We start from the raw sequence: 18,239 nt of genomic DNA on the forward strand, positions 1-18,239 counted from the left end.
GGAAAACCTATTTGCTACCTGGAAGGGAAAGTAAGGGGGTGAGCTAAAAGCCCAGTAAGGAAGTACAAACAACAAGCAAGTAAGAATACAAAAAATTACAAACACTATCATTCATTATACATCATAGCATCATCATAAAATTGACATCAATATCATAAACATAAACATATCCACGTCAACACAATGCCATCTATCATATCATGAACATCATAACAAAATCATAAACATCACCAAACATCATAACATAATCATAAACAATTCCTTGTGAACATGGCCCGCTAACTTATCCATGCCACCCTTTGAGGTAAACATGAGTCTCTGGTCCTTGAATAACCTCGGTGCGTCCGCCCTTAGAGTTACGTCTTTATATCCTTAGTAACTCGGGTTACGTCTTCATATCCTTAGTAACCTCTTTATTTGATGTGTCGCGTTCATCACGCTAACATCCATTCTTATCATACAACATTCATACAAGCCAACATATCATCACATTATAGCATTTCATAACTCATAACATTTTCATTCATACAAACAGTCTTACCATTCATAGCATAAACAATCATAAATTCTATCTAACTTCCTTACCTCAGGTCCAAGCTAAGTAAAACCACAACTTCTCAACGAGCCTATACCATAATCAAAATGACATTCCTTAGCTTCACATAATTACTATTTTGCCTTCCCATATAACTCACGTGTGCATGGGCCATGCACACATGGTAGGAGTTACACACAACATACAAATATGCTTAATTACACATAGGGTCATAAAAGAATAATGCTCATTCTACCTATATTACATGCATGATCTTTCTATAAAAACTACATGGTTGCATAATAAACATAATTTTGGATGTAAAAGTGAATTTGCATGTAACATGCATACGTGGGAACGTTGCGTAAATGTGGCGTTTAAAACGATAATTTCATGTGTCTTACTTCTATCGTTTTAAAAATAATAGACTTGTAGCATGTTTTGTTTACCATTGTTTAGCTTCTTAAAGTTACTAGGTTGATTAAATCTCCCAAGACATTCTTTTTATATCATAAAAACAATTTTATTTAGCCATTAAAAATATATAAAAGACCTATTTATTATTTTTAAATTACAAAGAAAAGCAAAGGCTTGGAAATTATTTTAAAAAAAGAAAATACCTATGATTATCATGTCTCAGAAAATAACAATTTATTTTAAGTCAATAGAATAACATAATTTGATGTGAGAAAAATAATAATTTTAAGTGTGAGAAAAATATATTTTGTTTGAATTATTTTAAATACTTAATTTTATGTGACACAAATTCATATGTGAAAATTAAATAACTATTTAAAACTTTTTAAACTAAACTTTCAGCCATTATTTAAAAATCACAAGTAAATTAAATCCAACATTTTTCTTAATCCAATTAAAGAAAATCATAACTTGTAAAATAACCACTCATATTATATTAAAAAAATATCACTTTTAAGTTTTACCATTGTTTAGGTTATTTATTTATTTCAAAATACCAATCAAATTCATTTTATTGAAACACATTTTATATTTTTAAACAAAAATTCCAGCAATCAATTTTTATCATTAAAATCACCATCCTTATTTTTAAAAACTCATATTTTCTCAAAAAAAAAAAAAAAAATCTGTAGGTATTTATTTACACAAAATATCATTTCAAGGCATAATTAAATTTCCCATTAAATTTCTTAAAACATCAAAACACTTGCAAAATTTATTTAAGCAGTCAAAACATTATTCTCATCATAAACAACATCATTTTTGCACAAAAAACAGCAAGCACATTTAATCATAAAATTCATTCTTTTCATTATATTCACAAAATTCATGCTTATTTATGTACAATATTCCAACACAAACCCTAGCATGCTTCTAACCTCTTTAACAATTTTAATCACACCATGAGCATACAATAATTCATCAATCACCTTGAAACTTATTCATAAGTCATGAATAAATAACCACCCTTGATCTTGTGTTAAATATACTCTCAATATATTATTACCATGCAATTATTCCAAAGAACAAAACCATCATAACTTCATACAAGATCTTGCCACAACCTATCATGATCTCTAAGATTAAATTGACATTAAACATAAAAAAAATAACCATCATGCTTTTGAATATCACCTTTAGGCCGAAATCCCCATAGCCAGAATAATCAAATCCTTTCATGTTATTTTTAAAAGAGATATTCATCATCATTTTTATAGACCACAATTTAAAACCTTTGTATATTTTCACATAGAGTCTTTAAGCCAAAACATACCCATCATCAAATCATAGAAGATCTTTAAACAACATATCATCAACACCACATTTCAATAAGATTAATCATCTAATATATCAAAGGAGAACAAAACAATGAATCACCATTCTCAAACAATATTCTCCAAACCACAATAAACCAAAGATAAAAACAATAACCATAAGACAAAAATGTTCCTATTACCTCTCTTGCTAGAACTCAAGGACAATAGTGACAATAACCCAAACTATGTCCACCACTTGTTCAAGCCTAGGGTTTCGAAACCCACATGAAGAAAAGAAAAAAAAATGATCTTAGATTCAAGAAGAGGTAGAAATTAACATCACTATGAACCCAAATACTTACCCTAGGGATTCCGAACACTAGCCTCCAATCCTCTTGCAAAAAAATCCAAACCTATCATCACCATCATTTTGCCTTGCTTAGAATCAAGATGTAGAGGAGACAAAATATAATGCTATGAACCTTAACCCATACCTTAGGATCCCTAGCCTTGGCCTCTTCTTTCTTCTCCTTCTCTTCTCCTTCACGTTCTTCTTCTCTACCTCTCTCTCTAGAACTCACGAGCTCTCCCTCTCCCTTCTCTCTAAGCACACGGCAGTCACCAAGCCAAATGAGCCTTCAATCTCTTTCTTATTTTCTATTTAAATGCCTCAATCTTCAAAACCTAGCTAAGGAAAATGTAATTATCATTTTCCTTTATTTTCCCTAAATCAAAATATAATTCAATTAAAAATTATACTCAGCCAATCAATCCATTTTATCATTGACAGCACACTAATTCCTCTCTTGTCTTCCTTGGCTGTCCATGGCTAATAAAAGAAATAATGTTATTCTCGTAACTCTAGGGTGCTGAGACTTGGGACTGGGTTTTGACCCGTTTCTGTTACGTTTTAGGAAAAATGATATCCACAGAAAATGTAGATAATTTCATTAGCTTTCTAACGGTATAAGTTATGTCTAAATTGGATATCCACAGCCCATGTTATACCCATTTTACTGAGCCTGGATCTAAGGTTACGAGAATTCAAAAAAATGATAACTCTATCTTTTCTCACCATTTGTTTCCCAATATTTTTCTTGTGTAAACACAAGCCTCTTTATTTCCCTTTCTTTTTATTTTCTTTTTAAATCCCTTAATTAAATAAAAATAAATAAACCAATAAAAGGAAATTAATGTGTAGAAAACTATTGCATACACACCATGCAACCATGCACATGCACATACTCAATCACTAGGGTGCATCACTACCTACCATGCACCTTAGAGCATTCAACCAAATCTCACATAATCGCATTTTAAAAATAAAAATAATTACATATCATTTAACAATTAATTTCACAAAAATGCTACCAACAATTCTAACAATTAAATAAAATAACAAACCATTAAATACAATAAACAACAATTAAATAAAAATAAACAACATTTAAACAAAACAATTCACCACACTTAACACTTGAATAAAATAAAACACAAAAATTTTAATAACTAATTTTTTTTTTGGTGCACTACAGTTGTTTCACGAATCTCCCTAGTGCGTCTCTATTTTGTGGCATAATTTTTTGTTATTTTTTTTCTTTTGTAAGTATTATAAGCGCAAGTGTGTAATAGTGTAATAATTATACACAAAAAATGTTCCCAGGCCAATTTGGGAAGGCTGCCAAGGTACCACTTTAGGCCCGAGAGCTTTTCTAGAACTCTCTGAGGTTCTTAGAAAATGTTGGAGGGTAACGCTAACATAGACCTTATTTAAGAACCAATTTTTCTAAGACAGAACAAGTTTGGTGTTTACTTATTTCCAAAATTACACAAATGTTCTCAATACTTTGTTTTTTATGCTTTAAAATTTTATGATTCAAAATTTTATGCTCTTTTTTTTTTGGAGAAAACCTAAATCTAGAAAATAAAATTCTAAACCTAAAAGTGAAATAAATAAATAATAAAAAATAAATAAAATAAACTAAAAATAAAAATTACTAAGGAACAAAAAATTAAAAGAGAAATTAAAACAATTTTACTACTTTTTTTTTTATATAAAAAATTAATTTACTATGCAAACCTTTAGTTGTAAAATTACCTCCCTGGCAACGGCGCCAAAAATTGATATTGCCCAATAAACTCCTAAGCGGTCGCAGTAGTAATCAGGCTATGTCGTATCCACAGAGAGGTAAAATACAAGTAAAAAGAAAAATTAGTAAATTAGAAATAATAAACTTTGAAATAATGTAACTTTGAAAAAGAATATTTTTTAAACACTAATTAAACAAAATTGAGGAATTAGAATCAGAAAGAAAATATGGAAGGCACAAGTTTCATTCATGCAAACATATATATATATATATTAATAAAATTGATTCATTCTACTCAACTATAATTCTACACCATTAGTTATAGTTAGAAAATATATATGATAAAGCTCACCTTAAAATATGTTCTTAATTAAATTATACTAACTTTTAATTTTAAAAACCTATCATATTATATACCTCAGAGCAACAAAATACCAATGACAGAATGTAGTAAAAAGCATATAATATAACAAATATCCTAAATTAAATCAAGAGCATAAATTACATAAGAAGAGCATGACTAGACTTATGTAAAAGACACTAATAAATTCATAATAAAAATTAGAAGAAAATAAATTTAATTGTAACAAATATATAGAAATGAAGAACAAAAAAAAAAGAATCAATATATTAAAAATATAATGTGAAACATGAACTTCACTCTAGCCTTTCCACAAGAGAATTTAGCCTAAAATAGGCATTGTTTTCACTCAAAAAGTATAAAAGAAATGAAAGAAAAATAAGAAATAAATATTTTTTTCTCTCGAAATATACTCTCCACACTTAATTCCATAATCTAATGATTTTTTCCTACATTTGACTCTCTATTTCTAGTGGAAATGGAACCCAAAATGTGTAAAATCGTGTGGAAAATAGTGGGAAAGTGGCTACAAAAACTGATGGAAGTGGGGCAAGTGGTGTTGGGTCGTGGGGGACAGCTGGGCGACATGGCATGCTCTGGTTGGCTCGACAGAGGAGTGGCAACAATAGCAGGCGCATGAGAGACAGCTGCCAGGCGAGTGGGATAGGTGCGCACGTTGGTTGGCTCGGAAGAGATGTGGTAGCAGCTGGCAGGCGGTGGTAGGCAGGCGTCAAGCGCTGGTGGCTCGGCTCAGCTCCGTCAGACGGTGTCAGGCGCATGGCAGATGGCTCAGCTACTGGCGTGGCTTGGCTGGACAAATGGCCTGCTGCCATGTGGCAGAGTGGGCACCTGATGAAAGCTTGGGCTGGGCTCGGTTTTGGGCCTAAGTCACCTTCAAAAATGCCACTTTATCATCATTTTTTCAATTATATTTTTTCTTTCTTCTTTCTTTTTGTTTGTGTCAAAAATACATTTTATTTCCTGAAAATTAAACACAAATTAAATCAAAATTAATATTTTCAAATATAAAATATATTATAATAAATCCATGAAAATTTTAATTAAAACTTAATTAATTTTAATCTTTAAAACTAATAAAATGATATTTTTGAGCACTAATCAAGACCACATTATTATGTGGATATATTTGCAGTATATGGGTCGAGACCGTCCTAGTGAGCGTATTAGCGAAATAGTCACAGTGGGGTTTAATAACTGGCTCGGGGGAGCCTTGGGGTATTTTTGGGAATTTAGAGGATATTTTGGGGATTTATAGATATTGAATAAGTATTTGGTAATTAATTGGACATGACAGGGTTAATTGATTAATAGTAGGAACACTTGAGGAATTAGCGAAAACTGGGAGCGGAATGACCATTTTACCCCTTAGTACCCTTAGAAGATTAATAGGCTTAAAAGGGGCAAAATAGTCATTTGTTTAAGCAAGGGATATACTCGATGAAACTCTTAGGAATAGCCAGAAAGTGGTAGAGAACTCTCAGCTCTCTCACTCATGGTTCTCCCTATCTCTCTCTTTCTCTTGAAGAGTCTTGTTGGACTAAAGGTTAAAGCTTAGGGAAATTCTGTTGGGAAGTCTTGAGGAATTGAAGCATTTGACCAGGGAAGTCAGCTGGGAAACTTGGGGGTTTAAGCTCAAGAGTACAAGGCTAGAACCTTGTGAGGATTCAATCATAATTGAGGTAAGTTCTTATCACTGATTATGTTAGGAAATTCTGGTTGTTGGGGTAGAATTAAGCTGGATATTGAGTGTTGAATTTCTACTAAATTGGGATGGTGACTTCAGTATAATTGTTAAGATTTTGGTGTTTAAAATAGGTGATAAAAAATCCTAAACTCGTAGCTGAGTATTTACTTTGGTTGGGAAGTTTGTTAGGCTTGTATCTTAGAGGTTTTAGCTAGGACGGATGAGGAGCAAACCCAGAAATTCTGGGTTCGTAGGGGCGCACCGTGACCCATCTTAGGGGCATCATGGCATGCATGCCTAGAATGTCTAGGTGTGCTCTCTGACTTGTAGGCGCGTCGCGGCCCTAGGGGGCAAGTCATTGCCCGCCTCCCCCTAATGCTTGAAGAATGAGTCTTTGACTTAGGCACGCGTTGCGACCCTTAGAGCTTGGTGGTGGCCTACCTAGGGGATTTTGCCTTAGGATGGTTTCTAGGATTGGTAAGGCTCGGAGGTTAGAACCTAGGCGCTCGGGACAATTTCTACTACCCGGTTTAGTAGAAATCGAGGTCCCGGAGGCTAGATTTTGTCTCCTAAGTATTTATTTGGATTAGAAATTGATGATTACCCATTGGCCACTGTGACTAGGTTTATCGCCAAGGCTCGGGACTGAGGATCATTCTCGAGACCGTTCTGTATCTTCCGCTCAGAATTCAAGGTAAGAAAACTGAACCCTTGTATGGTTGTGTTGGGACTAAGATTCCATGTATCTGAATATATGTGTTGTGTAATTGTGATACTGTTATGCGAAACATGAAATGAATGGCCTAAGAGAGTTGGGGCTGATGATTTGCGCACAGGATGCGGCTCAACCACTGTGAGCCGGGGTCAGCTAGATAAACAAAGGACTCGGCCTAAGCGAGCCAGAGTCAGTTGAGTAAACAGAGGGCTCGACCAAAGGGCACCGACCCTGAGCACTTGTATATTGGTTTAGATATATTTATGAATGTACATGTTTACTATTGTTAGTTTGATGCTTACGATTTGTTGAGCTTTTGAATGACTGTCTTATGATTGATTGGATGCTATTGCTGATTATGTATTTGCTGTTATGGTTTTCTTGTTGGGCCTTGGCTCACGGGTGCTACGTGGTGCAGGTAAAGGCAAGGGTAAGCTGGACCAACCATGAGTTGTAGAGTTCTGGGGGTGAGGTGTACATCGTCAGCTGCTCGTCCACCACGGCCGAGGAAAATGTATAGGGACAGAGCCTAAAATTGTATTTTTCCATTAGAGTGGTCACTGGTTGTATATAACTTTTAAGAATTGTAAATTTGTCTTTTAAACCCTGTTTTTGGGATCCCATGTACCAAACGTCTATTTTAATGAAAATTAACCGTTCATGTCCAAAATCTTTTATACCTAACCTGACAATTGACCTTAGGATCACATTACTGTTCAAACGACTTGATTAGCAAGTCTTGCACTATTTTAAAACGCACAGTGTAACAGTCTTGGTTATCCAGGGTGTTACAACTTGGTATCAGAGTGGTCTAGGTTTAAGGGTTCTTGAAGACTGGCTGGACATGTACACTCGCCGCTAAAGACAAGCTCGACTCAGGGTTTGGTAAATGCATATATGCGATTATATGCCCAAATGTTTGAATGAAATATAAATGCTTTGTTGCATGATTAATAAGGAGCATGCGTTACTAATAGGGCCTGGCCCTTGACTGCTGTGTGACTATTATGAGGCGTGCTTATTAGCATTGCTGCTGTATGTGAATGAATATTTGAATGATTGTTTGCATTTTGATTACTTATGGTTGATTGAGTTTCAATGGTGGACTATGGAAAGACTAATAACCTGTCATCATTGTCTGACCGCCGAGTCATTGATTGTAGATAAACTTGGATAGCTATGCGTCCAAGGCGATCTATATGACTAGCTGGCACAGGGTCTGAGGCTAGAGATGGTGATCAGGGCCAGAACCCTCCACCGGTCCCTGAGAACTGGCAGCAGATACTTGCAGACATGCAAGCCCGGTTACTTAGTCAAGAAGAGTAGATTCGTCTTCTGAGATAGCAGACTCCGTTGGGGAGTGCTGCACCTATTTTGCCACCTGTTGTGGAACCAATTGTACAGACACCTGAGGTTAGGAACAGGTGGGAGCCACTGTATGAGCGGTTCAGGAGACAACATCCTCCAACTTTTTAGGGAGGACCAAATCCACTAAAGGCCGAACAGTGGATGAGTATGATTACTTCTATCCTGGATTTCATGAGGGTGGAAGGTAATGACAGGGTGGCTTGTGCCACCTATATGCTTAGAGAGGATGCCTATATTTGATGGGAGGGGGAATCACAGACCAGGGACATTTCTACCTTGAGTTGGGATGGGGTTAGAGATCTGTTTAGCTAGAAATACTATAAGGTCATCTTCAGGGCAGCGAAGGTGAATGAGTTCGTGGGGTTGGTGCAGGGAAACATGACAATTACTGAGTATGCCATGAAGTTTGACAGGCTTGCGAAGTTTGCACCAGATTTAGTGCCTATAGATGCAGCTAGACAAGACATATTCATTTGAGGGCTTAATGCTATGATAGCCCGAGATGTGAGAATCACAACAGTACCTGGGGGAACGACTTATGACAAGGCTGTCGAGAAGGCTCTTACCGCTGAAGAGGCGGAGAATAAGATTTGGAGGGAAAACACTGCGAGATGGGAGGGGCGGAGGCCCCAGTGATTTGAAGAAGAAGACCCCTGACACTGTGACCACCGTCGGTCCTGATAGGCGACGGGTGCTCAGGGTGGCCGCTAGGGAGGCGGTGAGACATGGAGAAGTTACCCAGAGTGCACGAGGTGTAGAAGATGCCATCCGGGTGAGTGTCGGGCAAAGGCTTGTTATGTGTGCGGGGTGGTGGGACACCTCAAGAAATACTACCCAAACAACGAAGAAAGAGGAATCAGGGAAGGTGGATAGCTTAACTCCAGCTCGAGTGTTCACCTTGTCGTAGGCAGAGGCCAAGGCTAGTCCCTCGGTAGTGACAGGTCAACTTTCTAGCGCTGACTCTTTTTATACTGTAATTATTGACTCTGGTGCTACACATTCGTTTGTTTCTAGTAAGGTAATTTATAGATTGTGTAAACCTAGTGAGTATTATACTGCGGGGTTTGGGACTATACTGCCTACAGGGGAACTGGTAGTTTCTAGGAGATGGATTAGAGCACTATTAGTAGACTTGATCGAGTTGGGTATGGATGACTTTAATATGATTTTAGGGATGGATTGGCTGGTCAGATACAAAGCTACCATTGATTGTAGGAAGAATATGGTGACTTTTGAGCCTGAGGGAGAGGATCCCTTTGTCTTTGTGGGTGCTATGCATGGACCCTGCATACCCATGATATCAGCATTGAGGGCTAGTGACCTGTTGCAGGGAGGTTTTATAGGTTTTCTAGCCAGTGTGGTGTATACCACCAAGGTTATGCCAGCAGGGCCGGGAGAGACCAGATTGGTACGCAAGTTCTTGGATGTGTTTCCTGAGGATTTACTAGGACTGCCACCGTATAGGGAGATTCAGTTCGTCATCGAGTTAGCGCTGGGGACAGAGCCAGTGTTGAGGGCATCATATAGAATGGCTCTGACGGAATTGAAATAGTTGAAGATACAACTGCAAGAGCTTCTTGATTTGGGATTTATCAGGCCTAGCTTTTCGCCATGGGGTGCATTAGTTTTGTTTGTGAAGAAGAAGGACGAGACTCTTAGAATGTGTATAGACTATAGGGAGTTGAACAAGTTGACCATTAAGAATAAATATCCCTTACCAAGGATTGATGACTTGTTCGATCAGCTGCAGGGAAAGATGGTGTTCTCGAAGAATGATCTTCGATCTGGTTATCACCAGCTGAGGATCAAGGACGAGGATATACCAAAGACGGCCTTCCATACGAGGTATGGGCTTTATGAGTTCTTGGTCATGTCATTTGGTTTGACCAATGCCCAGCATCATTCATGGACTTGATGAACATGGTGTTCAAGGACTTCTTGGATCGGTTTGCGATTGTCTTCATCAACGACATCTTAGTTTACTCCAGTTCAGAGGAAAAGCATGAACAACATCTTCGACAGGTCTTGCAGAGATTGAGGGAGCATTGATTGTATGCCAAGTTTAAGAAGTGTGAGTTCTAGCTACCAGAAGTGACATTCCTTGAACACATTGTTGGTGAAGATGGGATCAAGGTAGATCCAGCTAAGGTGGAGGCAGTGAAAGATTGGTCGAGGCCAAGGAACACCTCAGAGGTTAGGAGCTTCCTTGGATTAGCGGGTTATTACAGACGGTTTGTGGAAGGGTTCTCGAAGATTGCTGCACCGATGACAAAATTGACACAGAAGAATTTGAAGTTTGTTTGGTCAGAAAAGTATGAAGATAGCTTCCAGGAATTGACGCGAAGACTGATTACTGCTTCGGTGTTGAGTCTTCCTTTGGAGGGAGGGAAGTTTGTAGTATACTGTGATGCATCGAGGTTGGGATTGGGATGTGTGTTGATGCAGAATGAGAAGGTTATTTCCTATGCATCACGACAGTTGAAAGAGTATGAGCAGCGGTACCCTACTCATGATCTAGAATTGGCAGCGGTGGTATTCGCACTGAAAGCTTGGCGACATTACTTGTATGGGGAAAAGTTTGAGATATACACCGATCATAAGAGCTTGAAGTATTTCTTCACCCAGAAGGACCTAAATATGAGGCAGAGACGTTGGCTGGAGTTGGTAAAGGACTATGATTGTGATATCCTTTACCACCCAGGGAAAGCCAATGTGGTGGTAGATGCGTTGAGCTGGAGGGGCCTGGGACAGTTGTTTAGCTTTGCACAGATATCGAGAGAGTTGGCAGAGGAGATGACTAGAGCAAGGATAGAATTTGTTGTGGGCCGGTTGGCCAATATTACCTTGTAGTCTACCCTCCTGGAGAGGATAAGAGAGGGTCAGATAGATGATGCACAATTACAGGAGGTTAGAGGGAATGTCCTAGCTGGGATAGCTAAGGATTGTCCCATTTCAGAGACTGGTTTGCTACGGTACAAGGGTTGGATTTGTGTCCCGACAGATGTGGGTATTAGACGAGAGATACTGGATGAATCCCATACTACACCGTACTCACTCTATCCAAGCACCACAAAGATGTATCAGGATCTACATACGTTATATTGGTGGCCTGGAATGAAGAAATATGTAGTGGAGTATGTAGCCAAGTGTTTAACCTGTCAGTAGGTGAAGGCTAAGCATCAACGACCAACGGGGTTTGCTATCGCCTTTGGGTATTCCCTAGTGTAAATGGGAAGACATTACAATGGATTTGTGGGAGGTTTACCTAGGACAGCAAGGCTACATGACTCGGTGTGGGTGATAATAGACAGATACACTAAGTCAGCTCATTTTCTGCCAGTGAAGACGACCTATACTATTGATCAGTACGCGGAGCTGTACGTGAGAGAGATTGTACATCTCCATGGGGTTCCCAAGTCTATAGTGTTAGACCGGGATCCTATATTTACCTCCAAGTTTTGGGGTAGTGTGTAGAAGGCTATGGGGACTCAACCGAAGTTCAATACGACCTTTCATCCTCAAACTGATGGACAATTTGAGAGGACAATTCAGGTATTGGAAGACATGCTTAGGGCATGTGTGATAGACTTTGAAGGGTCTTGGAGTAAGTGTAACGACCCAAATTCCCTAATGTGGTTTAATGCCTGGATTAGGGGGCCAGGAGGGCCATAATTGATTTAATATGCAATTATATGATTATATGCATGATTATGTGAATAATATTGTTATATGATGATAATTGCATGCATGTGGGCCCACTTCTTATTAGAAGGGCATTTTCGTAATTTGGCCCGTTGAGGGCATATTTGTATATTTATGTGCATGTTGGTGATTTATGGGTGAGACCACATTATTATGTGGATATGTTTGAGCTATTCGACATGAGACGATCCTAGGAAGCACATTAGCAGTTTGGTCATAACGGGGTAAATTATCGGGATATTGGGTAATGAGAATGATTGTTTGATGATATATTGGGAGTTAGTGAGATCAGGAGGAAATGATGAGAATTTTGACTATTTTACCCCCGGGGGCTTTTTTGGGACCCTAAGCATTAGGATTTACTTGAGGTTACTTAAGCTTGAAGTAATCTGTCAGAAGGAAATACATTCAAACACTTTTTTCTCTTTCTCCTGTTATCCCTTTTTACCGTTCGTCGCATTTTCGAAGGAAACTTGAGTTTTAGGACTCGGATTCAAGCAATGATCGAGTTATAGCGATTCTACGGAAGATTAGAAGCTTATTAACCGGAGGATTTAGCAAGAAACGACTCAATCAGAGGTAATCCAAGCTTTAAGTTTTGAGTTTTCGAGTTTCTAAGCTTTGAATTGGATTTTATGTGTTGATGAATTTTTGAGTTGTTTGAGCCTCGGGTTTTGATGATTTTAGATCATTGGGATGTTTGGGAACTTTGATTATGGGATTTAGATATGTTTGGATAGGTTTTTGGAGGATTTTAAAAGGGGAAAAATGAAGGTTTTTGGCTGAGTTCCAGGTGGGGTCACGGCCCTGTTCTTGGGCACCGCAGCCCAAGCTTAGTGAAGAAGAGAGAAGAGACTGAAGGGCATTGGGGCCGCGGCGCCTGGGAGGAAGGTTGCGGTGCATGGTGCAGGCTAATTATAGCTGGTGCCTCAGTCTGGAGGTAGGCCGTAGCTCAGAGGTGTGTGGCCACAACGCTTAAGGGAAAGTTGGGCCAAAATTGTGTTTTAATCATGGGAACTCTAACCTAAGGCCTTGGGATCGTTCCTACTACCCGGTTTAGTAGGATTCGATGTCCTGGAGGCTAGGTTTTGGTCTAGAAACCTTTTATTACTTATTTTATTGACGGGATTTTATATTTGGTTATGATTAGGTGACCGCTAAGGGGCTTAAGGACTGATCGTTCTCAAGGGTCGTTCTTTTATTATTTCACGCTCAAACCAAAGGTAAGAAAACTGCACCCAGTATGTGACATGCATGGTTATTGATGAAGTATGTTGAGTGATCTATATATGGACATTGATTGCATTGTAAATGCATAACAACTTTGCTTATCTGTGTATGGTATTGACTTATTAGTCTATTAACGATAATGGTGTTTAGTATTGATCGTAAAGTTGTGACTTATCAGTCAAGTTTAGCGATGATATGAGCACTGGTCATATGGTATTGGCTTAAGAGTCAAGAATGGCAATAATGTGTTTAACATAGGCCGAAATGATTAGATCTAATCACCATGAGCATGAAATGCTTGACTGACCCCAAGTTCGATGAAAACTAAAAGCGCTTGTCTAGTCTAAAGGCTAGGTACGTAGAGCTAGGGCCAAAAGGCTTAGGTGACTGAACGTCACATAGCTTAGGGTGCAGAGCCCTAGAGATAGACTTATTAGTCATCTATTCAGAGATATACTTATTAGTCATCTATCCAGAGATAGACTTATTAGTCATCTATTCAGAGTATGACTTAATAGTCACCTATCTGATTAGGGTACGGAGCCCCAAAGTGTGACTCACTATCTGATTAGGGCTGTAAGCCTCAGAATGATTACCAGAATCATTTATTGATATTGTTTACATGTAGTAATAAATTTTCTTGCTGAGCCTTGACTCACGGGTGCTATGTGGTGCAGGTAAAGGGAAAGAAAAACTCACCCAGCCTTGAGTGGATAGCTTAGGTGGCGATGTGTACATATGCGGTCGCTTGACCACCACGACCAAGGTGTTTCTCAGAGGAACTAGGGGTTAACCCTATTTTTGCCACTTAGGTCGGCAAGTTGTGATTTTTATACTGTAATGACCATTTTGGATTGCAAATAACTTTGTAAACAGTTTTATGGGCCATGTACAGTTTTATGTTTTAAATAAAATATATCCATTCCTTTTTATCGAGATGTTTCACCTTAACCTATTAATAACACCTAGATGCACGTTTATAACCAAATGACTCATTTGATGAGTTAAGCACTATTTAAAGTCCACAGTAATGGTCTTGGAGTAACCAGGGCGTTACAGTAAGTACCTCCTGTTGATTGAGTTTTCATATAACAACAGTTATCAATCAACGATTGGAGTAGCTCCATACGAGATGTTGTATGGAAGGAGATGTAGATCGCCCATTCATTGGGATGAGAAGGGTGAGAGGAAGTATTTGGGAGCGGAGATGGTTCAGAGGACTAATGAGGCTATCAAGAAGATCTGAGCTTGAATGCTCGCTTCATAGAGCAGACAGAAAAGCTACACTGATCCTAAGCGTAGGGACGTGGAGTTCAAGGTAGGGGACCACATATTTCTGCGAGTCTCACCATTGTGAGGGGTGAGAAGGTTTGGGAAAAAGGGAAAACTGAGCCCTAGGTTCATAGGACCATTTGAGATCCTGGAGAGGATCGAGCTAATGGCCTACAGGTTGGCATTGCCACCATCATTATCGGGAGTTCATGACGTATTCCACATTTCTATGCTTCGGAAGTACGTCTCAGATATGATTCACGTGTTGAAGTATAAGGATTGGGAGTTGTAGACAGATTTGTCATATGAGGAGCGACCAGTTCAGGTCTTAGATAGGAAAGACAAGTTTCTAAGGAACAAGAGGATTCCTCTAGTCAAAGTGTTGTGGAGGAATAGCAGGGTGGCAGAAGCGACCTGGGAGCTTGAGTCATTGATGCGGGATCAGTATCCCAAGTTATTCCGGTAAATTTTGAGGACGAAATTCTCAGTAGGAGGGGATAGTTGTAATGACCCAAAATTTGCTAATATGGCTTAGGGCCTTGATTAGCGTGCTAGGAGGGCATAATTGGTTAATTGCGTGAGTACGTGGCATGCATGATTGATATGATTATATGAATATGTGATATGCATGTTTACAAGAGATATGCATGTGGGCCCTTTATGGCTTATAAGGGCATATTTGTAATTTTGACCCGTTGAGGGCATAAATGTGATAAATGATTGACACCACATTATTATGTGGATATATTTGCAGCATATGGCTCGAGACGGTCCTAGTGAGCGGATTAGTGAAATAGTCACAGTGGGGTTTAATACCCGGCTCGAGGGAGCCTAGGGTTATTTTTGGGAATTTAGAGGATATTTTGGGGATTTATAGATATTAAATAAGTATTTAGTAATTAATTGGACATGACGGGGTTAATTGATTTATAGTACAAACATTTGAGGAATTAGCGGGAACTGGGAGTGGAATGATAATTTTACCCCTTAGTACCCTTATAAGATTAATAGGCTTAAAGGGGCAAAATAATCTTTTGTTTAAGCAAGGGATATACTCAGTAAAAATCTTAGGAATAGCCAGAATGTGGTAGAAAACTCTCAGCTCTCTCACTCACGGTTCTCCCTATCTCTCTCTTGCTCTTGAAGAGTCTTGTTGGACTGAAGGTTAAAGCTTAGGGAAATTCTGTTGGGAAGTCTTGAGGAATTGTAGCATCTGACCAGGGAATTCAGCTAGGAAACTTGGGGGTTTAAGCTCAAGAGTAGAAGGCTGGAAGCTTGTGAGGATTCAATCATAATTAAGGTAAGTTCTTATCACTGATTTTGTTAGGAAATTCTGGTTGTTGGGGTAGAATTAAGCTGGTTATTGAGTGGTGAATCTCTACTAAATTGGGATGGTGACTTCAGTATAATTGTTAAGATTTTGGTGTTTAAAATATGTGATTAAAATTCCTAAACTCGTAGCTGAGTATTGACTTTGGTTGGGAAGTTTGTTAGGCTTGTATCTTAGAGGTTTTGGCTTGGAGGGATGAAGAGCAAACCCAGAAATTCTGGGTTCATAGAGGCGCGCTGCGATCCAGCTTAGGGGTGCCGCGGTCCGCATGCCTAGAATGCCTGGGTGCGCTCTCTGACTTGAAGGTGCACCACGCCCTAGGGGGCAAGTCGCAGCCCGCCTCCCCCTAATGCTTGAAGATTGAGTCTCTGACTTGGGGGTGCACCGCGACCCTTAGGGTCGCGGCCCGCCTAGGGGATTTTGCCTTAGGATGGTTTCTAGGATTGGTAAGGCTCGAGGGTTCAAACCTAGGCGCTCGGGATGATTTCTACTGCCCAGTTTAGTAGAAATCGAGGTCTAGGAGGCTAGTTTTTGTCTCCTAAGTATTTATTTGGATTAGAAATTGATGATTACCCATTGGCCACTGTGACTAGGTTTATCGCCAAGGCTCAGGACTAAGGATCATGCTCGGGACTGTTCTATGTCCTCCGCTCAGAATTCAAGGTAAGAAAACTGCACCCTTGTGTGGTTGTGTTGGGACTGAGATTCCCTATATCCGAGTATATGTGTTGTGTAACTGTGATACTGTTATGCGAAAGCTGAAATGAATGACCTAAGAGAGCCGAGGCTGATGATTTGTGCACAGGACGCGGCTCGGCCACTGTGAGCCAGGGTCAGCTAAATAAATAAAGGACTCGGCCTAAGCGAGCCAGAGTCAGTTGAGTAAACAGAGGGCTCGGCCTAAGGGCGCCGACCCTGAGCACTTGTATATTGGTTTATATATATTTCTGAATGTACATGTTTACTATTGTCAGTTTGATGCTTACGATTTGTTGAGCTTTTGAATGACTGTCTTATGATTGATTGGATGCTATTACTGATTATGTATTTGCTGTTATGGTTTTCTTGCTGGGCCTTGGCTCACGGGTGCTACGTGGTGCAGGTAAAGGCAAGGGTAAGCTGGACCAACCATGAGTTGGAGAGTTCTGGGGGTGAGGTGTACATCGTCAGCTGCTCGTCCGCCACGACCGAGGAAAATGTACAGGGACAGAACCTAAAATTTGTATTTTTCCATTAGAGTGGCTAGTGGTTGTATATAACTTTTGAGAATTGTAAATTTGTCTCTTAAACCTTGTTTTTTGGATCCTAAGTACCAAACGTCTATTTTAATGAAAATTAACCATTTATGTCCAAAATATTTTAAACCTATCCTGGAAATTGACCTTAGGGTCACATTACTGTTCAACCGACTTGATTAGCAAGTCATGCACTATTTTAAAACACACAGTGTAACGATCTTAGTTATCCAAGGTAATACATAATCCATCTACTAATCATATTATTCTCTAGCATATAATCCTTTAATACTAGAATCAGGTACAACAGATCAGCACACAAGCAAACATAAATTCAATCAACAAATAATAAACTTAACTTTACCTCAAGCTTCAAAGTATAACCAATCTCTTCAAATTTATGAAACTTCTCAACACCTGTAAAAACTCAAAATTAGCTCTTCTTGTATTTTCTTTTATGTCGTCCAAGCTCGAATTGTCTCTTCTTGTATAACTTGTTTTGTCTGTAACAATAAATATAAAATTACATATATGAATAAAAGAAGCCACCAAATTAATTAGCATATTAAATTTGAAGAGCAAGCAAGCGACAAAAGTGAACCATCAAGATTGAAGGCAAGGCTAATTTTTTTCAAGATTGAAGGCAAATGCTAATTTTTTTCAATCACCGAGAAGTTGAGATGTAGGTTTGGGATAGTCACGGATAGAGAGGGAGCCTAAGATGCGGTGTCATCTATTAGGGCTTTGGGGGGGTCGGACTGAGAGGGAAGGATGGAAAGGTTTGGGGTGGCGGCGATCTTGTGAAGTGTGAAGGAGAGGGAGCGGGGCGGAAGGGAGGGAGGCGGCTTCAGAGAGAGAGAGACTTTAATTTTGTCGAAATAGACTGTATCACTTTTCAAGATAAAAACTACAATTATGAGGAATGAAAATATCCAACCTAAAAAGCTTATCGTGCATGCTAAA

Source organism: Humulus lupulus, chromosome 7 (assembly GCF_963169125.1).
Source record: "Humulus lupulus chromosome 7, drHumLupu1.1, whole genome shotgun sequence".
Classification (NCBI taxonomy): Eukaryota; Viridiplantae; Streptophyta; class Magnoliopsida; order Rosales; family Cannabaceae; genus Humulus; species Humulus lupulus.